The following is a 24,503-nucleotide window of genomic DNA, read 5'->3' as shown; positions in this document are numbered from 1 at the left end:
TCATGCCAATTCCAATTTAGGATTGAGGACATGAAAGTCCTTTTCCTCAGGTGGCACCAAGAAAAATCTAAATGAACAATTTATATAACATAAAATCACACATATCTGCTGAATTACTGAACAGTAGTGGACACTGCAGGTCCTCGGTGAAGGGGTTTCCTGAGAATGGTGCCCTTCCCAGTGAGCAGCACATTGCAGTGATTCCCAAAGTCCTCTGAGTGCAGGCAGACAGAAGAGGAAGTGGCTAAAATGTGAGAAACTTGACTTGGTCAAGGGAAGCCAGCAAGACTGTCCTTAGGGTGCTGACATATGGGATTGACCAGAGTCTAGAGAACCCCAGCTGAAATAATTTGTTTAGCCTAAGAATTTTTCCCCACCCACCCTTCCCCAGTGAGGATGAGACAACTTTTGCAACAAACACTGCTGGGTCAACAGGGTATCTATCTATAAAAAAATACAGATAGTGAACCTCTACTCCTACCACAACCATACATAAAAATTACACCCGATGTGGAGTATACTCCTAAGTGTAAAAGTTTAACTAGTGAAATTGTCATGGTTTTTATTCAAGATAATGATATGGTTTCAAATAAATTGCCTAGATGATAACACAGGAGAAAAATCTTGACAACCTGGAAAGTCAAATATTTCTTAGGAGGAACACAATAAAAAGTATTAAAAGAAAAAAAATTCCTGTACTTCATCAAAACTAAAAACCTCTGCTCCTCAAAATAAAAGGCAAGCCATGAAATGAGAGAAAATACTTTTAGTACAGATATCAAAGGATTTGTTCCTAGAATATACATTATATGATGAACTAATCAAAACAAAAATTACTTAGACTTCTAATTTAGCAAAAATGGGCAAAAGATTTAGACATTCACAAAAGAGGATATATTAATATAAGTATATATTAATATACAATATATCCTGATATATGGTATAATGATCAAGAAGATGTTTCACTCTGTTATTAGGGAACAGCAAATATTAAAACCAAAGTGAGATGCCACTAAAACAGCTGAACTTGAAAGAGTAACAATATCAAGTATGGGGGAGGACAGACCCAGAGACCTGGAGCTCTGGCTCCACTGGAGGGAGTGGTGCAACTACTGCATCAGATGTGAACAGCAGTGAGTTAATTTCATGAGTCAACTTGGCTGTCTTATGTTGGCCAGTTGTTTGGTCAAGCAGCCTTCACTTGATAGTTATTTATGTAGCAGATGGACTTCAATCATTGATCAGTTGATTGCATCTGTGGCTGACTACATCCACTATGGACAAAGGAGGTAGAGACCTTAAAGGATTTCAGCAGTCAGAAAGGAGACTTTATAAACTCTACTTCACACAGACAGATTCTCCTGGGGAATTCAATGGCATCTTCATCAAACTTCCCATTTGCAGCCTGTCCTACAGATTCACATTTATCAACCCCTTTGGACATATGAATGATTTGAATAAATCTAAATGGATACCTACCTTATATCCTGTAATTCCAAATCTGGGGATTTCTCCAAAATAATTACAACATATATCCACGGAAATACATGTGCAAAGTGTTCCTTGCAGCTCCACCAGGGGGCAAAGGCACTCTCACAAAGGCTCTGCAGCACAGGTTTTGGAATCACAGGACCTCAGAGAAAACCCCAAGGCTGCATCTAAGCAGGTAGATGTAACTAAAATACTTGACCATCCTGTGCTCCATTTCCTTCATTTGTAACATAAGTGACAGAACCTACTTCAACAGATGGTTGTGAGATTAACTGTGATGCTCAGGAATAAGTGCTGGAAAGAGGAGGTGCTTAAAAAGCATTAGTCATATGATGATGGTGGTGGTGATAGGGACACCAGCCTGGGGTGATGTAAGTGTGTGGGAAGGAGGCTGGGCAGTGGAAAGACTTACCTTTCACTGTGTTCATGTGTCCCCAATGTCACCACCACTCTGTCCCTCAATTCATGCTGACATCTCCTACCACCTCAAAGGCACATCTTTGCATTTCCTACTACTTTTTGCTCAGATAAGTCATCAAGCTCTCCCAGGGAGTTTTCACCCTACTCCCTCTTTCTTGTAGCTGCACTTCGAATAATTGAGGACACTGCCCCCCTGGAAAAACACTGGGCTGTAGGTGAGCATCATCAGGGGTCAAGCAAAATCATGGATGATACAGCATTGACCTCATCTATCAATGGCTGGAAGAATATAAACTTACCATGTCATGTAAAAAATAATTTTAAAAAGATCCACACACACTGGGCTTATGGGTAAAACTCAATTTGGAGAGAGAAAGACATGAAGTACAACTGCTATTTCCACACCTTCAGGTGGAACCTTGCACTGCTTTGGTTCTAGTTGGCAGAGCTCAGAGCAGCAGAGCCTGCAGGGGCTGCTCCCTGAGTCAGGGGCTCAGGCCATTGCTCCTTCAGTGTCTGCTGTGGCAGGAGGGTCTCTTCCAAAAGCCTGGGAAAGAAGGGGTGTGTTTGGCCCACTGCGAGGCTTGGGGACATGGGTGAGCAGGAGGGTCATGACATGGAGCAGCCCAGGGAAGGAATCACTGCCTACAGGTCACCTGGGAAACAGGTCCTATTAGAGCAGGAAAAGGACACTTAACTGGTCATGGGCCAGTCACTCAGGATGTGGGTCTTTCTCACGTTTGGGCTCTCGCTGGTTTCCTGTTAACACCTATACACACTCACTCAGAGATACACATACTTGGACTCACAACAGGCCAAGGTTTCCACCTTACCAACCCCTGCCCCTCTATACACTATTTTTTTATTTTTTAAATATTTATTTATTTATTTATTTACTTCTCTCCCCTTCGACCCCTCACTAGTTGTCTGTTCTCTGTGTCCATTTGCTGCATCTTCTTTGTCTGCTTCTGTTGTTGTCAGCAGCATGGGAATCTGTGTTTCTTTTTGTTGCATCATCTTGCTGCATCAGCTCTCTGTGTGGGTGGCGCCATTCCTGGGCAGGTCGCACTTTCTTTCCCACTGGGTGGCTCTCCTTACAGGGTGCACTCCTTGTGCATGGGGCTCCCCTATGTAAGGGGCACCCCTATGTAGCATGGCACTCCTTGCGTGCATCAGCCCTGTGCATGGCCAGCTCCACAGGGGTCACAGAGGCCCAGGGTTTGAACTGTGGACCTCCCATGTGGTAGACAGATGCCCTAACCACTGGGCCAAGTAATCTTCCCTCCATACACTTACAAACACACACAGATGAGCGTGCACACACCACCCAGCACACACACACACAGATGCCCTGAAATGCCAACCCCAGTGCCCATGAGCTCCTCACCTAGACCTGCCTTAGTCTCAGCACTGCAGCTGCTGAACCTCATATGCACACCCTGGAGCCAGCACCTTTAGTGCCCCAAGAGCTGCTGGGAGCCTCTTTTCCAAGGGCCTCAGCTTACAGAAAAGAGCAGAGGCTGGAGGGGCCTGTCACTTGCTCATGATGCCATGGCTTTTTAAGGGCACACCTGGGCCTGGAACCCCCCAAATGGGATCTCGTCCATCCCTGGAAGCCTCCAGAGCTGAGGAGCTGCCACACTGTGCCCTCTGTCCTGGGCCTTTCCTTGCAGGAACCTCAACTTTCTTCCTGGAGGCTCAGCTGGCCTCAGGGCCATGGGAGAATGGTGGAGAGAGGGAGAGTCCTCATGGCTGTGGGCCACCTGGACATCAGCATCCTTGATGCGGAGCAGGAGTCAAGCAGATACGAGCTCTGCCTTGATACAGGTCAGAGCAGAACAGGATCAGAGAGGAATAAACTCCTGAGAAGGGTCTGCCCTAGGATGTTTGATGTGCACTTTGCTGAGAGTGAAGGAGCCTGTGGGGTTGGATGGCTCAAACCTCCAGTGCTCCTCTGGTCTAGGAATAGCAGCTCCATGTACACACCTGCTGTTCCTGTTTGCTAAAGGCTCATAAACTCTCCTTCCCCATGAGCTTGACCATTAGCATCTCAAGGGGCACAGCTGAGCACCTTTTATTTCCTGAACTAGCCTGGAATACAAACTTCTCCAAATGTACCTTCTGTAAATGTCTAATTTCTCCTTTCACACCATGTCCCTTTCACTGTACTTCTCACCACAGCCACGTTCATTTTCTTTCTGAATTCCTAAATCACAGGTCCTGGGAATTCATACCATCTTTAGGTAGGTTTCCAGATGGGGGTGGGTGTGCTGCTTCTCTCCTGGTCTTGGATTAGGAGAGGCAAGAGTGGGTCAAAGTGGTGGAGGAGAAGCATGAGTCTTCAGATTTTTTTAAAATGACCGTAGGTTTGAGGTCGAAGATGGTAGGCCATGGTTGCCCTGCTACAAAAAAAAAAAAGGTATTTTATTCTTAATTATTATTCATAAACACATTTAGACACTAACCACTTTTCCAAAATGTCACTAGAGAGCCCTAGAAATACTTTTCCCAGGAAGAAGCTGAGGAGAGGGAGGTTCTGAGGCAGGGCTGTGTTTAAGGCTGAAAGGTGAGCTGAGAGCGACCTGATCCCAAACACATGGGTTCACAGGCACTTTGAGTTTGTGAGAATGCTAGATTCTACCTGTTAAAAGCATGGAAGTTAATATTTTTAAGCCATTTTAGACTCACCTCATTAAATTGGGGTCAGGGAAGCATGAAGAAAGGCTGAGGTGAAATTTCACAAGAGGAATCTGGGAGATGATGACACACATGGCAGAAACCACGGAGTATGATCATAACTGGAATAAACTCCCCTTATGCATGTCTTCTCCCCACCCAGCCTCAGCTCAGCTCATGAAGACTCAGAAAACATCCAAAAGATGCAGCCCATGAAGCAATAGGAGCTGTGTATGCACAGCTCGGGAACATTATAAAAGGAAGGGGAAGGCATGGTGGATTGAGATAGTGCCAAGTAGGTGTCCAGGCCCAGCAGGGTACAGTGAGGACTGCACAACTGGACAGCAAAAGCTGAGATTATGGGCATTGGACAGCCGTCATTGCTGTCCATTCATCACTTCAAATTCTTATTCCAGGCATGGCTGTACCTCTTCCTTGGTGCCAACCACTAACTCAGTGGAATTTTCAATCCAAGAGGAGAAAAGGAAATGCACAAGGAGGAGGTGGGGTGAATGGTATTTTGTTTACCTTTTCCATTATAATTCCTATTTCTTTCTTAGTTAAGCAAAATGAATTGATTCCTTTTTCCTATCTACTTAACAATCCTTCCTTCCACTGCATTTGTTTATTTATTATATATCTTAGTCATGCAGATTTCATCGGTCAACATTACACCTTTTAACATATATTTGAGTATCTTCATATTGAGCTCATCATTATCCATAATCCCCACTTTCTCTTCTTTCTTGATAAATTCCCATGGTTTGCTGGATTTTTGGGGAATTCTAATTCCAAATGTCAATTCATATATTGTTTTATTTCACCTACTTTGTTTAATAGTGTTTTTTAACAACAGTATTAAAACGTCCAACCCTATTTTCAACCATTAATGGAAAATTAATCTAAACAAAATATTAACAATTTAATGAGTTTTTTCAACTCTGTTTCTATTCCTATGTCTTCTTCTTACTTGGATTCTTCTTTATTTTATTGCAGTATATCCTTGAGCAATTTCCTTTTCAAAAATATTCATGTACTGTACATTTCCTGTGTTGTGAACATCTAAAAAGAAAAAGACCATTTGCTCCCATAAATATGAATTATGTATTGTCTCAGCATAGAATTCTCCATTCAAGTTTATTTTTTTCCTCAGAAATGTTACAAATGCCACCTAGTAACCAATGTTGCAAGGGCAAAGTCCAATGCCAGTTTGATCATTGCCTCTTTGGAGTAATTTTTCTCTTTTTCTAGACTGTTTTTTTTTTAAATTTTTTATTCATTTTTTAAAAAAGTATTACATTCAAAAAATATGAGGTCCCATTCAACCCCACTGCCCCCACCCCCCACTCCCCCCACAGCAACACTCTCTCCCATCATCATGACATATCCATTGCACCTGGTAAGTACATCTCTGGGCATCGCTGCACCCCATAGTCAATGGTCCACATCATAGCCCACACTCTCCCATGTTTCTAGACTGTTTTATAGCATACACACAAATATTTTACTGGTAATTATTTGAACAGATGAGTAGCAGGGAGACTTATCAAGTTCCTAAAACAGCATCACCTCTGAAAAACAAACATGGACACCAAGCAAATAGATGTATATTGTAAGTAGAGGGAGAAGCCAGATCAGAGGGACATCAATGAGGCAGGTGACAGGAGGACCTTGGGCTGGCCACCCATCCCTCAAGTATTGACACATTTACATACTGACAATTGTATAAATGCAGGACTGAACCTCTTCCCTCTCCACCACACTCAGCCTCCTGCTCTCCTGTCCAGGGATGACCCCCAGGTGACTCTCAGCCATGAGGACCCTCGCTGTCCTCTCTGTTGTTCTCCTGTTGGCCTTTCTGACCCATGCTGAGCCCTTTGGAGAAAGCACTGAGGAGGAGCCTGAGGCCCAGGACCATGATGTGGCCATCTTCTTTCTGGGGGATGAAAGGGCCACTCTAGAGGCTGCAGGTGAGAGCCCAGAGGTGCCACCATGAAGCCATGATAACATTAGGAAGTGAGGGCTTCAAGATAGAGACTCTTCTGGGTTCTTGGAACACCAGAGGTTTCGGTTCCAGCAGGTGTGAGTGGAAGCCTCAGCAGCTTCAGGGTCTGAGGCTAAAGCAGCGTCTTCAAGTTGCTCCTTAGCACCTGCAGGCTGGGCTCAAAAGCTGGTGTATTTGGATGGGTTGGAATGAGAGACGAGTTATTCTGATTTTGGGAGCTGTATCATAGTGGTTGTCATAAGCCTGTAAATCATAGACAAGAAGGGTTAAAGAATGAGATCCTTTATGAGCAACTCCTAGTAAGATTACTTCTGCTTTATGACAAACATATAAATTCTCTGTCCATTTATGGATGGTGTATGTTTTTTGAGTAGTAGCACACATGTCACTTCTTAGAGCATCTTCCCTGGTCTGCTCTGCCTCTCCTCTTTCCCTCATTTCCCACTGTGCCTGGCACATCCCATCCCTTCCCAGGCCCTCAGCAGAGACTCACCTGCTATTGCAGAACTGGGCTCTGCATGATCTGGAAGTGACATGTGGGGACCTATAAACCCAATGGCAACTGATACAGGTTTTGCTGTCCCTGAGCAATGTCAACTGAGATGCAAAACAGTGCAAAATCCAATCTGAAGATCTTGAAAAGAGCGATTCTACTCTGTATACTTTGTGCTTTTCCTTACTTCTCTATCCAAATAAAGTTAAAGTATTAGCCTCAGTGTTTGGCCTTTATTTATTTATTTTTGTTTGAGTTGGTATGGCTTATCTGTCCTGTCCAATTTTATTGTGAATTCTGTCCTGAATGGTTCACATTAAGAGGAATCTGCCTTTGCACCCCAGTGATCCACAATTTGAGCATCAGACATCAATTAAATTTAAAAAAGAACAAAAAGAAATTAATGGGTTCATCAGTCAGTTTGAATCTAAAGAATTCTACATGTTCATAATGCTATTCTAAAGAGGACATCACTATAAAATTTACAAAATGTGGTTGTTGATTCAAAGGAAAGGTAGATACGATAGACTGCTAATTTTCATTAATTTTAATTAGTGGAAAGTCATTGATACATATGGATATTTATCATATTTTAAACAAAAATGTTCAATAAGTATTTTTTTCAGTCTGTATAAATGGCATAGAGTAAACTAAAGCTTAAGTGAATCATAGGCAAAGAGAAATGAGAACGTTTCTAAGTAGGAACCCCTGACCAGCGTAATGGATTCAATTCCTAAGCAGAGAGGAGATCCCAGAAGCTGCTCAATGTGGTGATACCCAGTAACTAGTGATCACAATTCAGATTGTGCTCATGAAATTGCCTTTGAAAGCCTCCTTGGACAGGGCCCTTCACATGACCACAGCCCAGTGTCCAGCCTTCTATTTGCTGTGAGACCTCAAGCCAACGTGTAGCTCTTGACTTTAGCCTCCACCTCTTCACAATAGGTGACTTCTGCCTCGGTGCTCTGAATGACTAAGTGAAGAGAGAGGTGTGATCGTGCTGTGCAGAGCCTCTGGGTATTACATGGGAAATTTGGTGCAGATGGCTAGGAGTGGCACAAATGCCTGAGCATGGAACTGAGGACCTCCTGGGAATTCCTTAGGGCCCATGTGGTCTACCCAGGCCTGATAAAAGTCCTTTATAATTTTTCCAGGTTGCACATTAATATTCTCTCATTAGATTTTAAATAACAGAATTAAGCAGAAATTAAGCCATTCTACCTGAGACAAGTGAAGTCTAGAAACCTGGTCATGATGAAGGAGATAGAAAAAAAAAATGCAGAACAAACATAAGAACTCAGAATGGCCAATATTGTGAGACAATTTTTTAAGAGATAAATGACCTATGTATCAGCAGAACAATAATATATAATTAAAAAGAGTATTTTAATTGTATAGGAAAAAGGTGAATTAAAAAGCAAAGGGAGAAGTGGATGTGCCTTATGCAATTGAACTCCCATCTACCATATAGGAGGTCTGCATTTCGATTCCTGGGGCCTCCTGGTGAAGTCAAGAGGCCCACATAGAGAGTTGGTCAATGTGGAGAGCTGGCATAGCAAGTTGAGTCAACAGAAAGAGACACAGAGAAGAGACAATAAGAGAAACAGCAGATCAGGATGTTGAGGTGGTGCAAGGGATTGAGCACCTCTCTCCTACTCCTGAAGGTCCCAGAATTGGTTCATGGAGCCACCTAATGAGAAGAAAAGTAGACACTGAAGCACACACAGCATATGGACACAGAAAGAAGAGAGTGGGCCCCAAAGAATGGGGATGGACATGGGGAGAAATAAATCTTTTATTTTCAAAATTTATTATTAGCTTTTATTTTTGAAGATTCATGGATTGCATAAAATGTTACATTAAAAAATATAAAAGAGTCCATATACCCCACTCCCCACACACCTCACTTCTCCCACATTAACACCTTCTTTCATCAGGGTAGTACATTCATTGCATTTGAAGAGTACATTTTGGAGCATTGCTACATAGCATGGATTATAGTTTACATTGTAGTTTACACTCTCTCACAGCCCAATCAGTGGCTTCTGAAGGATATATAGTATCCTGCATCTGTCCCTGTAATAACATTGAGGACAACTTCAAGTCCTGATAATGCCCCAATATCACACCTCTTTTTCCCTCTCCCTGCCTTCAGCAACTCCTGTAGCCACTGTCTCCACATCAATGACATGATGTCCTCTATTGCTAGATTCACAATGTTTCTATAGTAGAACACAATAAGTCCACTCTAATCCATATTTTATTCCTCCTTCTTGAGTACACTGGGATGGCCATGTCCACTCCACTTCTAAGTTGAGAGGAGGCCTAGATTGCATATGGCTAATGGATTGAATTCTCCTGTTTGCTGTTGTAGATGCTCTCAGTTCCCTGGTGTGGTGGTTGACCACTATAACCTCCCTTTTAGCTGACCTGGGTAAGTCCAACAAACCAGAGAGTAGGTTCTGCAACTCTGCTGAGGCTAAGGGCCCAGCTGGAACATAGACAATCCAAAGATTCAACTCTCCTGAGCATACAACAACTCCAGCACCTACCACAGGTTCAGTAAAAGTGACAGAAGAGGTATGCATAGAGAGGTCACATCTGAGTTCCACTCCATCACACTCAGGATCACAAATTCCAAAGTAAGGCCCACTGGCAATATACCATCTGTCATTACTGTAGGGCCTGGGTGTCATTGTAACCTAAGGAGCACCAGTACCTGGGGTTGTATCTACCTTGACTGCCTCTGAGACCCTGCTGAGATGTTCATAACTGTGACCTACTCTGATGACCACCTGGCTCATTTTGAAGTCTCTTAACCATATAAACTCATTTGAGTTTACCATTTCCCCCTTTTATTCAGGTCTTTTTCTTGTTGCATCACCAGCTGGTGCTTGATAATATTCCCTCTGTACCAGGGAGGCTAATCACTGGGAGTCATGTCCCATGCTGGGCGAAATGCTGTGTTTAGCTTAGAGCGTGGTCACATTTGAGCAGCATGGAGATTCACAGGAGATAACTTTTAGGTATCCTGCAGCTCTAGGCCTAGCTGAAATTTCAAGCACACAGGCTCATAAACATAGTCATCAGTATCAAGGGCTCATAATTGGACCTTCCTTATTTACGGGTATTTGACCTTGTACTTGGAGGATTATTGCTGCTCCATTGGGGAGTGTGACAGAATTTCCCAGAATGGGAATTCAGCACTCCATCAGTTGTCATGTGAAACTCTATTCCCCTATATCAACAGCCAAGGAATATTTGAACATAACTCTATATCCTATATGTATGCCCTGGAGAACTCCCTTCCATCCATGCACCCCTCATCAGTGACACCACACATCAATGCTCCTGCTCTCCATAGTTGAAGCCCTCTGTGATCCAAAACTTTTTCAACAATGAAGTCTAATATATTCCCAAATTCAATTAACAGGGAAATGATATGGTAATGATAGGTTCAAAGATTAGAAATAGAATATATAATTTAGAAAAATTAAAATAATGGAAAAAATTAATTGGGGTATTAAAAAAGTGAAAAACATAAAAGAAAAATTTTTTGATGTGCTGCCTTTAATCACTGTAATAGGTGTTGCCCTATATGTACAGTGGTAAGGCAATCATTTATTTCTCAGTATCTACATCCTTTATTATTATTATTATTATTATCATTATGTCTTCAAAAAGGCTTAGTTCACAATATTGTCACATATATAATATAGGAAACTCCCATATACTCAACATCAAACCTTTTTTCTCTTCCTTAGTAATGAACTTTTTATATGTGAATGATACATTCCTTCATCTGATGTACAAATAATGAAACATAGCTACCAACCATGGTTCCATTATGGTTTACATTTTAGTTTGTACACTTTTATAATATTATCAGTTACATTATGATTAACTGATGGTTTACATTTTAGATTATATACCTTTATAACTTCTTGGTGATATTTAACATGGCCTGGATCAATCACTGCAGGATCATGCAGAACACTTCTATTGCCTCTCAGTGATGCCCACGTCTAACAATTCTACTCCTCTCTTCCCCTCCCCTTGGAGCTCACAGTGACAAAGAAGTCCATTGCTTGAAGGACAAGATTCATAGATACTTGCCACGAGGCTGAGGGCTTGACACACCGGCCTGTCCTCCCCCATTGGGATCCAACCATGCTCTTGAGAGACACCCTTCCCTCTTTTGAGATCACCAGGCCTCCACAGGATGGGGCTACAACAGCCCCTTCCCTCCCATTGTATGGGTCTCCACCTGCTGATATAACACACTATGACATGATGAGCACTCTCACACTCCCTAGAAGCCTGCCCTGGCTGCACCCTCTGCCAGATGTCCCCTGTCAAACAACTTAAACCAGTAAACCTTCCTTACTATATTTTCTAAAGGTTTTTTTCAACATTGTAATTTCCACCACATACCTGACAAACTCCCATGCTCACTTTCCCCCTCCCAGTCATTCCCCCAATTCCTTGGACCATCTGACACATCCTCCCAACTCTAGGCCCCTCAAGCCTGCAAAGCTCCACCCAATAGTATCCCAATACTCCTGTCTTATCCCTTCGCTGCACAACTAATTAAAATAGATGCACTGGTTTCTGTATAGGAAGAAATCGAAGTGAAATTTGTAATCTAACCAGGAAAGCACTTTGTATGCAAAAATGTTTCAAATATGTTTTTAAACTTTCATGCTTGTAGAAAGGCTCATCTATCCAAAAAGCACTGACATGCTGAAAGGTTTAGTTCCTAAGGTTTTGGAAATCAGAAGCAGAGACAATACATTCTTTTCTATTGTATCTTTCTTATTGCAACTCAGAACCCTGGTATTACAATAAGTATTTGTTGAAGTTGTAGGAATTTTACTGAAAACCCTTAAGCTCAAATCCATACCTTGAATTCAAGTCTTCCTCCCCCTGCTTTTGCACATGATGTGGAGCAAAGCAGCAAGTAATGGGTCGTTGACCTAACACAGAATAGCAGCCTCAGCCCAGCCAGTGGTGTGGCCTATAGACAGGACACAGCACTGCACACCTCCAGAGAGCCCTGCTTTTGGGTATTTGGAGCTAGATCAGCCCTTCTGCCTAGGGGACAGTGAGCAGGGTGCTACACACAGCAGTGCCACAGAAGGCTTGGAAAGCTGCTTTAAAATGGTAACTAGCACTTCATGACTGCCACCCTGTGCCAGGAGCTGTGCTAAGACTTTCACTGTCATTATCTCTTAGTCCCCAAACAGGTCCTGTGAAGAAGGTACTATTAGTATATCACAACTATTAGCATGATCCTTATTTTCTGAAATTGGAAATGGAGGCCCAGGGACATTAGGTGTTTGAAAGACATCAAGGTCACATGCAGGTGGTGTTTATTCTGTTTTTAAAATATACTTTTAATTTTAATTTCTTAAAAAGAAACTCAGATTATATTAAGGTTACTCAAAAAATATGGGGGAATTTCCGTATGCTTCACTCCTCCCTCCCACAATGAGGAAAATAGATATTTTCCAAAAGAAAGAGATATAGGACCAGGTAAAATTGTGACCATCTTTTTCAAGGGATTGATCTTTTTTTAATAATCAAAATTGAATGACTCCCCCCTCCATATCCAATGGGAGAAGCACTAGTTTCCCTGATACCTCCAAGGAGTCCTTTGCAGAGCACATTTCTCCTATTTAATCTTTCTGTAAGTTTCTGTTTCTATTGAGTTGCTCTTCACCTTGCCCTCCACCACAGCTGCTCTTTTCCAACCTTCTCTGACTCACTCAGCACATTGCAGTAGTGATTCTCTCCCTACCCCATCTGAAGAAACCAAGTGACTCAGAGCAGTTATGTGTAATAGATTTATAAACTGAAGCTTTTATATAATAGGTGTGAATTACAGAGCATCACAAAATAGACAACAAAATACAAGTCTGTTCGATCCTATCATTTCATAAATCTCCATCAGCATTTCCAGCCTGGGATATTGCTCTCTGCTCATGACCAGTCTAGGCCCAAAGTTACAACCATTCCCTCTTCTCCAGTGGTCATCTTACTAACCTCAAATTCTTCCTCAGTTCTTCTTCAGGGGAAATTATGTCCCAGACCTCTCCTAATCTACTTTGGGATGGTACATACAGTAGTTAATGATGATCCTCTGAACTAGCAAATTTGACCTGATTTTCATTCAAAATACATATGAGATCATTTCACTTCCAATTTAGGATGTGAGGATGTGGAAGAAATTTCCTCAGGTCACACCAAGAAAAATCTAAATGAACAATTCAGATAAGATAAAATCACACATTTCTAATGAATTACTGAATAGTAGTGGACACTATGGGGCCTTGGTGAAGTGGTTTCCTGAGAACGGTGCCCTTCCCAGTGAGCAGCACATTGCCGTGATTTCCAAGGCTTTTGAGTGCAGATGGACAGAAGAGGAGGTGGCTGAAATGTGAGAAACTCAACCTGTCAAGGGAAGCAGCAAGGCTGTCCTAATTGTGCTGTCATATGGGATTGACCTGAGTCTGGAGAACCCCCAGGTGAAATAATTTGTTTAGCATAACAATTCTTCCCTACCCACCCTTCCCAGAGAGGATGAGAAAACCTTTACACACATACTGCAGGGTCAACAGGGTATCTGTCTAAAAAAATACAGTTAATGGATATCAACTCCTACCACACAACATACATAAAAATTATACCCAAGGTGGTGTATAGTCCTAACTGTAAAAGCTTTTAACCAGCAAAATTGTCATAGTTTTTATTTAAGGTACAGAGATGGTTTCAAATAAACTGCCTAGATGATAACACAGGAGAAAAATCTTCACAACCTGGGAAAGGCAAATATTTCTTTGGAGGAACACACACACACAAATATTAAAAGTAAAACAGTCATGAATTTTATCAAAAGTAAAAATCTCTGCTTTTCTTACTTTAAAAAATCATGTTCAATACATACAATTTTTTCAGTCTCTATAGATGGCATAGAGTAAACTTCAGCTTATTAAATCACAGGCAAAGAACAGAATGAGAAGCGTTCTAAGTAGGAATGACTGACCAGCCTAATGGATTCAATTATTAACCAGAGAGGAGAGCCCAGAAGCTGCTCAATGTGGTGATACCAATAACCAGTGAACACAGGGACCCCAAGACACAAAAAGATAAACGAGTGAGCCAATGTCCTAGAAAGGATCTGGTTGCAACCCTCCACCCTTTTGAAGATTTAAATTCTATTGATTAAAATAATCCCTAATAAGTTTAATAAAATGCAGGCAGGAAATACATATGTGTTTATAAGGCCAAGCAATTAAGTCAGCATATCATTATGACAAGACACTTACTTATAAACTGACTGCCAATCAAAACCTAAAGAACACATTATATGTGAAAAGGCACATTTTCATTATTAAAATTTCAATAAAAGGCAGTGTTTTAAGAGTGCCATGACATGTCACAAGAAACCATTTTTGTTATTGAAAATAATAATCTGTCCTTGGAGTTTTAATCATCTTAGGGACACAACCTTGTCCAGGAGTCAGCTATTTGACTCCAAAAACTGCAAAATCACCTAGTTTCCTCTTGGTTGTGGTAAGATTACAAAACCCTAGAAAGGAGGCAATTAAGGACAAATGCAAAAAAGTTAAATTCACTTTCATACAGTTTTAATATTATGGTGTTAATAAGTTTGTTATTCTTCTTGACTATATTTATCTGCCATTTAATGTGTTACAAATTTTCAAAACAAATCAGGCATACAAAATTTATTATCTAATATAAGCTTCTTGAGAGAATTATAAGTACCAAATTTGTATCAATATTTAATCCTCAAAATAAATACTTTTGGTTTTCAAAAGTATTGATTCAGCATTAAGCAGTGCAAATTAGTGGCTAGTGTTCTTGGCTGTGCACTGATGTCCTTCCAAGATGTGAAACGATCCACAATGAACTCCAGCCTGGTCCTTCTACTCCCACCAGAAGCCCCTTGAGCAGAGCTCCCTTCCACGCCAGAGGCCTGGTTCTCTGCCTTTACGTTCCAATGTTCTAAGTGTCCCAGTATCCCTAAGTGACCTTTTTCTGTTCTTCAGAGAGGCTACCATCATATTCCAATTCCTCCATTCTATACCAACTTTCACCACCTTTAATGTTTCTGAAATTCTATATGCATTTCTATCTACATGTAAATGCAATGCGATAGTGCTTATGCTGCATTTTATTTAATTCAACTTCTATAATTGCTCAATACATACCACTTTAGGATCAAGGGAATGCAATGATTCAGTGAATATCCATTAATCACCTATGTTTTCTTAGTCATCGCACAGTCTTATAGCTGCCTATCATGCCATGCTGTATGGTAGGAAGAATGGTGATCTTGGTTTGGGAGGTGAGGAGATGGAGATGGGGCAAAAGTTGGGCTTTTATCCTTAGGTCCATCTGCCTCCACAGCCAGTGGTCTCAGAATCTACCCACCACCACCTCCAAACCATGTCAAATCTTCCCTATTTTTGCACATTTTTTTTAGGAGGTACTGAGATCTGAACCCATGATCTTGTACAGGGAAGCAGATGCTCAACCTACTGAGCTACTCCTGCACATTCTACTTCTTTACTTGCACCTCACTTTCAACTGATGATCTTGTGATATAAGGCACAAAGAAAATAAAGGTCATCAGATGGGAATTTCACAGAATTCAGGTTGCAAAACCAACTAAATGCATCTCTATTTGCCTCCTTATTCCTTCCTGGAAAGAGATATTCCTCTCCTCCAAGGCTGATACCTCCCGCATCTAGACTTTGGGCCTCTTCCCTTACCAGAGCTCCAGGAACCTCTGGAATCAACTAATATTCCTTTTATCTCCTGTATTTTCAAATCCTTCATCTCCTTCTCATAACTATAATTAAATGCATAAATCTTTTTTTCAATATATGTTTTCTTAGTCTCTCACCACCTGTAGCTATCATCCTGTCTTGCCTCCTCTTCATAGGTAAAGGAAACTTCTTGGAAGAGTTACCTATATCCAATATTTCATTTTAAGTCCCATTTTCTCCCCAACCCTCTGCAATGTGGCATCTGCCTCAAGTTCTCCCATGAAACAGCTCTTGCCAAAGTTCCTGTTGTAGACACTTGTTTTCTGGCCAATAGCTGCTCCATGCCTTACCTAGAGGTTCTGAGGGCTGTACCCCTATTTTCCTGGCCTACTTTATAACAAGAGCATTTGTCTGTGATCCACTTCTAGGTAAGTGGAGCAGAGAAGTCTGGTAGTGGGTGACTTGGAGAAGACTTTCATCTATGATAGAAATGCAGACAAGCCCACATAAAATATGAGCTTGTGGTTGTGGGACAATGTGATGCTTGTGTGACACAGCCATCTAAAAAATCTGAAAAAGTTCAAAGGCCTCTCATCAGAGCATCTGCTCCTGGGGATAAATTTCCATGTGTCATATCCTGAACAGCAGATCTCTATTTCCTATCCATGTGTTTCTTTGGAGTTCCAATCCTGGATCATCTGCAATAAGGAAGCTGGCAGCTAAGGTTGACAAACCCAGGGCTTCCTGCCAGGGCTCTCTGTCTCTAAATTACATGCTCTTAGATGATGCCAGGTTTTCTCAGCATGTGGGTGGTCCAGAGTGTGGAGATCCAGTGGGCTGAGCCTTTTTGCAGGCTCAGAAGAAAGTGTGTTGCAATACCTTTGATCTCAGTTATATTTGAAATATCAGACCAATTAGACCACCTTAGAAATCTGGCTAATTCTTCACAAGCACTGCATTCAGAAAGTCTGCACATACATTGAGGCACTGTGTGGTTCACATTATTTCTAGTGTATTCTCAAACATTGAATATATTTGTTGAATTAGTTTCTTGGTTACTTCTCCTTTATGATATATCCCCAGTGACCAAAAATAGAATATGAATGCATAAGTATTTCATAAAGAATTAAATTTCTGATGGAAATACTAACAAATATTACAGTTCCAAATAACATCATAAGCAGAATGGTAAATTAGCCTCCAGTTTAGATTTTAAAAATGAGAGCATGTAGGTACAAGAATCATGAATTCTATCAAATCTGAGAGAACACACATGGCCTGAAGTAGCATAGTGATATGTGAAAGTTTGATTTGTGAACACATGATCAATGACCCTTATCCCAAGGAAAGTGTCCACTGTATAGTTGAACCCAAAAGTGGCTTGAAGTCATTGAAATTCTACCCCCTTCCATTGATGTTGTGGTTTTCTCCTATGTTCATCTGCTGGGGAGTTTGTTTCTGCAATCATTCTCTCTTTCATCACCATCAATTTCTTCTCCACTTACTTTCTTGCCAGCATCAAAATATGCTTACTAAGTGGCTTCTTACATGCAACTTCCTCTCTTACATACAACCACAATGACAGCACAACTTCCCAAATTAAAAAAAAAAACCTTCATCCTGTCTTCACCCCCTTCCCCACTGCTCCTTCTCTCCTCTGCCTACTGCTTTCAGGCTTCTGTCTGCTCCAAACCCTGAGAGAGCTCTGGTCATAGCAACACCTGCATAACACTGAATTCAAATAACAATCCTCAACATTCATGTTTCTCAACTTCTCAGCTATATTAGGTCTAATTGATTATTCTGTCCTTCCTGAACACTTACTGCTGGTGTCCTCTGGCTTCTGCCTCCAAAAAATGAAACCTTCTTTGGGTTTATTGAGGCAAACTCCCCCCAAAAGAGACTCTAGACTTGAACTAAATCAATTTGATTGATTTAAAAGGGTGGTAGGCTAAACACAAGAGTCACAAAGACACTGGGTTTTTGTGTTGTCTTAAATTGCTCTCAATTCCTTTACCAGAAGCAGTCTTATTTCTGTTGCCCAAAAGTATGTGGGTGAAAAGTACAATCTGTGCTTAATGCACAAGTTGAGAGTCTTAATCATGTCCCAGAAGAAAAATCAAAGACTTTCATGGAGGAAATACCATGTAACAAAAAACTACCACTGCATCTGTATTTTAAAACCTAATTATCTCATGTATGTGCTTTTCATTGTTTTTTTTAATACTAAGGGAGCTGATCCTCTGCATGAGAAGAGCAGAAAAAAGAAACAATGAAGAAAGAAGAAATTGGGAAAAGTAGAAATGTCTGGGGGAGAAGAAACGCAATTTTTGCAATGCTACTGTGTGCAAGGAGTGTCATGTCATGCGGGGATGCCCCTGTGTACACAAAAATAATCGCTCTCAGAAGTAATTTTTAAAGGATATATGAAAGCAACTAGGAAATACTATTATTTACCCATATGATTTGCAAAGATTACAACAATTGATAATAACCAGTATTGTATTGGAAAGAACATTGATAGTCAAAAGAGTCCTTCATGCATTGTTAGTAAGAAGATAAAGTGCTGCAACAGTTTTTGGAGTAGGAAATTTGGCAATATCTATTAAAATTTGAAATATCCATAACCATGACAGTATATTTCTAGGAATTTATAAAAAAAGATTAGCCATGTACCTTTACTTTTTGTTTAAAGGTGCTCCACGTGCAACGAGTGTGCCCTGTAAGGAGAGCCACCCCATGTGAAAAAAGTACAGTCCACCAAGGAGTGGCACCACACACATGGAGAGCAGATGTAGTAAGATGACACAGTGAAAAGAGACACAGATTCCCGGTGCTGCTTGATGAGAATGCAAGGAGATACAGAGGAACACATAGTGAATGGACACAGAGAGTAGACAATGGGGGTGAGGAGGAGGGAGGGAGCTTTAGGAGGGTGAGTCACTTTCTGAAGACCCTCCGCCCACATGCCTGCTGATCCTGTCTCTCCAATGAGAAAAAAAATGATGGCTGTTCTCTACTCTCTACTTTACCCAAACCCACTTGCCCACGCTCTTGGACCAGGTAAGGCTGCGCTTACCAAAAGCATCTCTGGCAAAACATATCTCACTGAATCACTACCCTTACCAAACATAAATTAATTTGACCCTCTATTATTAGTTAATCCATATTTCACCTATCAGTCTGTGATATGACTGAGTTTGTTTATCTTTTGTTTCCTCAGCATTGACCTCCTCAGTGTGAACCAGACAGAATAACTTTAACCTAGAAATATGAAGCACTGTTCACAAAACAGAAACTGGAAATTCATCTCTCTTCTGTGTGACAACCCTTGAACTGTCTGAAGACATTTATCATGTTCTCCCTGAGCCTTCCCTGCTTTGCACTGAAGCCCTTCAGATCTTGTAACTGCTCCTTAGACATGGGTTTTGAATCTTTCACCAGCCTGGTTGCCACTTCTGGGTACAAACTCCAGTTTACCCACATCCTTCTTAAAATGAGAACACAAGAAGTTGCCTTTTCAAACTTTCAGTCAATTTAAATGAACTATATTGTCTTAACAATGTAGATATGGAGGGTTCAGTCTTTTGGAAACCAGGAAATAGGCATCAAATGTGCCTAATGTAGTCCTCACCACATGCAAAGCCTTGTGCTAAGTGCTGTACAGAACCATTTCTCTAAATTCTCACAGCAACCCTTGGAGACAGGTTCTATTAAAAATGCTCATCTATAGATGAGGCAATGAGGTCACTCAGGGGACAAAGAAGAATTCAACTCAAGCTTCATCCAAACCTCTGCTTGTATCCTCCATACATATTGCTTCATGTATCCCAGACCCTTCCACAGTAATAGCTTGAGGTCCATATAGAATATTATACAGAAGAAATAAATAATACCTTAATATTTTGTACACTCAGTTTCCTGTTCTAGCTTTGCCACTGATTTGCAGGTAAATTCCTTATCTGGACCTTGGATCCATCATGGACATAAAGATGGAATTAGGCTTCATGATCTTCTGAAGCCTCCTCTTCAGTTCTGAGATGTGTGGTTCTATACGCTCTGGCAGTTGTGGGTGTGCCAATGGAAAGGGTGAGTGAAATCTGAGTGAGAATGAAATGGTCACCTCAGTTTATTGAATCTTCTTTCTAGGAAGAAAAAATAAAAACTGCTTGTCTGGAACAATACAACCCTGTCCCAAGTTCTCCACAACTCTGCAAACTCTAGAGTACTCACTCACCAAATGAGTTCCTGTGGGCATCAGGGAACCTTGCTCAGTCTCTTTCTCATTCTTGGGGAGTCTTCTCTGGATGTGCCATTAATGACCTGACCATGTTATGATCATGCTGGTACGAGTGAGCAAGAGAAACCACTGAGCTGGCAATTTCCAACCAATCAGCCCTCTCCTAGTTACCCAAGCATTCAGTCTGCACCTCTATTTGCAATGGTAAATGTGTTTCCCTGGGTCATGTTTGCCAAATAATGGAAGGTTTTAGGGTACCAGAGGTACTAAAATGCTGAGTACTTAGCACAGTCCCTGCTTCTCCAGAAGGTAATGGGAAAGCTACTCTTTCACCACAAGAAGCTAAGTAGGCATACCAATGGATAAGGGCAGTGAAGGGTACTAGAGAATCAAAGATCATTACCTCAAGTTATCTGCTTCCAACAAACAATGGAGAGACAATGATAGGATAAATATTCCCATTCCAGAAGGGAGAGATTGGAAGGAAAACAGGAGTTCCAGGCCACAAACCTAGCAGGGCAAACTCCATTCGATCTCAAATCTGGGACTCCTCTGTGGAGAGATGTTTTGTCCTCCAGGCCTGTGGGAGAAGCAGCCCCACCCTTTCCAAGTCCTGCACTACAGCCATGCTCTCCCCATACACTGGGGTGTATGCTGCACCATTTCCAAGCATTGGGTAGCTGCCCTCTCCTTGAACATCATGTGCAAAGCCACCTGTTCTGAGCACCAGGGCAGATGGCCTGGTCCCTGCAAGCACAGGGGTGGGCCTGTGCTGTCCACACTCTGGGGTGAGCCCACTCTCTTGGCTCAAGGAGATCCCTTCAGTTTAGTCCTCAGTCTCCATTGTTCTGCCCGTGAAGCCATTCTTTCTTCTACTCACCCCTTCTCTCTTCTTTTATGGAGTTATTTCCATTCATACAAATTTTGTTAAAATCTATTGGTTTTGCTTGCAGTTCCAGGGGGTCCTAATTATAGACATCAGAACTCCCCACAGATCCTTCCTGTTAACTGCATTTCCAATCTTGACTTCCCCTGAAATGGCTGACTGGATCCACGTTCAGTGACACCTTCTTTACAAAGGGTTGTTGAGTTCAGCCCTCACATAGAAACCTGCTCTCTGGGGAGTCACACCCCAAAAGCTCAGGGCAGTCCCCTAATAGAGCTGCTTCTAGGCCTACTCTCAGAGTAAGCTATCTGGATATACTGAGAATTCTCAAATTCCTTAATTTTCTCCTTTCTTTGTGTTTAAAGTTTAATACTCAGCTTACCCCTTTCCTCTCACATTTTATTAAAAGTTGCAAGGAGAAGCCAGGCTGCACCTTCCACACTTAGCTTGAAATTGTCCTCTGCTAAATATCCCAGTTTATTGATTACAATTTCTACTTTCAAGAAAAAGAATATATAATTTGTGAAGATGACTGGTGACTTTTTTGGGGCTTTCCAGATGTGCTTTAAGTTAGGTAGTTTGCTGCTTTCTTGACCTTGTGGTGGGGTCATGGTGTCCAGATGTCCTCAGTAATAGTGATTTTGATTTTGCATATTCTGGCAGTTCATGATATCTAAGACTTGCATAAGATAACTTCCTAAATGGTCTCCCAGCTCCATTTTAAATGTCTAGCCATAGCAAATCTGTTTTGTTTTATTTTTTTTCACACTGCTAAAACAAATACCATCCAACAGGCTAGCTTAAAAATGGCAATTATTGGCTCACAGTTTGGGGGCTAGGAGAAGTCTAAAATCAAGGCCACAGCAAGCCTGGACTTTCTTCTCAAAGATTGTGGCACTCTGGGGCTGGCTGCTGGTGACCCTTGGTCCTTGGCTTTTCCGTCACATGACAGTGCACATCATTGTATCTTCTCCTCTTTTTCTTGTTCTGTTGACTCCCAACTTCTGGTTGCTGTCTGCAGCTTCTCTCTGTGTCCAATATTCTTAAAGGACTTCAGCCACATTCAATTAAGGGCCACCCTTATTCAGTTTGGGCACCTCTTCACATCTTCAAAGCTGCTATTTACAAAAGGACTCACACCCACAGGATCAGGGGTTGGGACCTGAACATGGGGCTCTCTGAGTAGGACATGGTTAATCCCCAGCAAATGGGAAGGGAAATCTCTGAGGAAGTGTAAAACTTAGGACTAATATTTAAACAAGTGAAAAATGTAAGATCTCTATACAGAGGGTGTAAATCAAAAGGAAAGAATGTAATAGTCAAGAAACAAAAATAAATAAGGCACTTGTCTCCTTAAGACAGATGAGTCAAAGTAGTAAAATATACCTGGATCTATGCCGTGATCTATTGAATGGGCAGGTGAGTAGGAGAGCAGTGAAGAGGGATGCAGTAGATTCTGCTGAGAAGAGGTGAAGAGCTTTGCTTTCTTCAGGGCCTAGGACAGTGCACACTAGAGAGTGGGTCTCCATAAAAATGCATTTGAAATAGATAAAAAATATTTTGAGTTGGAAACCACAAATATCACTTGATATTACTATCTAAAAGTATCCATGTAAGTGTGTTCTCTCCTTCAAGACTTCAATCCTGTGGAACGCTGCATGAGTGGAGACGGATCCCCGTCCTCTGTGCTCCTGTGCTGCTCTAGCCTGGTGCTGGATGGCCTCTCTCCCAGGCCTTCCTGGGCACCCTTGCCGCACACCTTTACAGGAACTGGGAGGGACTCCCATCTCCACTTCCTCTGAGGCCAGGTCTGCAGGGAGAGGGTCTCTTCCCAGTCATGATATGATAGAGGGCATTTCTAGCTCTGCCAGGGCTCCAAAAGTTAGAGTGGACTCAATGTTTATGTCATGAAGAAGGCCAAACTTTCCTAGAACATGGATCTATCCTTTAAAAAAGCAAAGGAAAACTATCATTAAAAAACCAACATCAGCAGTGTTGGCTGTGAGCTGAAGGCAATATTGGAGAAATAAATGAGAAGTAGGATAACGGAGACTTGCCCTCAGTCTCTAAGACAGGCCCCTGATGTTGCAGACAGAGGGTGGTTCTGATTTTTGAAGTTGGAGGGCCTTCCCTGGAAATGGAACCACCTATTTATTTTGCATAAATAAATGTTCTCTATTTATTATTAAAAAAAAAAGAAATGCTGTGACCAAATTCAATTTGGCTTCAGTGACAAATTGGCCAGCAAGTTATAATCCTCAGCCACTAGTATTTCCAGACTTGGTAATTTTGTCTGAATCCTGACTGATTTTACAATTGTATATGGACCTTTAATCATTTTTTCTATTTTTTCAAAATTTTGATGCATTTTTCTGTTTTTGTCCTGTTTTCTCTTTTATTTCTAGTTCATCGAATCAGCAGACAGTTTTTCTTGTGCTAGCTGTATTCACAGCCAAAAAATTAAAACAAAGATAGAAAAGCAGGAAACAAACCAAGTATCCAAGTATACAGTAACAGAAAATATAATGAGTAAATTTTCATTGGTAATAAAAGAGCACACATACTGTTGCACCAGTTTGACTAAATATAATGACAAACATAACAGAACTGAAAAGAATATACATGAAATGCTTGTTTTCATGGGAAGACTGAGTTCAATTTGGTTAACTGGCTCCTCTTTCAATCTATATTTTGTTTTTTTCTATATTAAGCATGAATTATTATTATAAAAAGAAAAAATGAAGGTATAAAGCAGAGAAAAATTAAAAATAAAAAAAAGGATCTGGGACATATTAGGTTTTGTTAATATTTTTCAAACCCGCATTTGGTCAGCTGTGCCTACTCTGATAACATTTTTACAAATATTTCAATTTTGGAAATTGGTTAACAAATTAAAGTATCAAATAACCAATTCATATGACTTTTTAGTAAACTGCACATATAATTTATAAATTTATGTATTTTATAAATGTCATGTTGCTAGATATTAACATCATTTTCAAATAAACAGAGCAGAAATAATTGACTGAAAATGAAGTTAAAATGGAAGCAAAAATGTAGAGAAAGAGCATGTATGATGGCATTTGGAGTAAATGTCTGTGTTCAGGCTGGCTGTGCCACGTACTTGCTAGGTGGTCCTTGACAAATTGTTTAACCTCTTTAAGTCCCCATAAAATGGGGACATTATAATGCCTAATGCATAAGTTGATGAGGGTCACTTGAGATAATGCATCCAAAGTCTTTGGCATATTGCCTAGCACATAATAGTTTTAAGCAAAAGCTGTTTATGTTAGACAAATATCAGAAAAACTTGTTCTCTAGGAATATTCATTAAGACCTAAATGTTCTTTGAACCAAATTGGCATTTCCTGCACTTTGCTTTAGGACACATTATCATCCTTTATACTTCTTCATTATATTTTACAGTGACAGAGCTTAATTCAGTGTGTGGCAGGAAGGGCTTTTAAAATGATTCAGGACCATTTTTAAAATAAAAA

The sequence above is a fragment of the Dasypus novemcinctus genome, chromosome 25, assembly GCF_030445035.2.
Source record: "Dasypus novemcinctus isolate mDasNov1 chromosome 25, mDasNov1.1.hap2, whole genome shotgun sequence".
Lineage (NCBI taxonomy): Eukaryota > Metazoa > Chordata > Mammalia > Cingulata > Dasypodidae > Dasypus > Dasypus novemcinctus.
Note: the sequence above shows the minus strand (reverse complement) of the source record.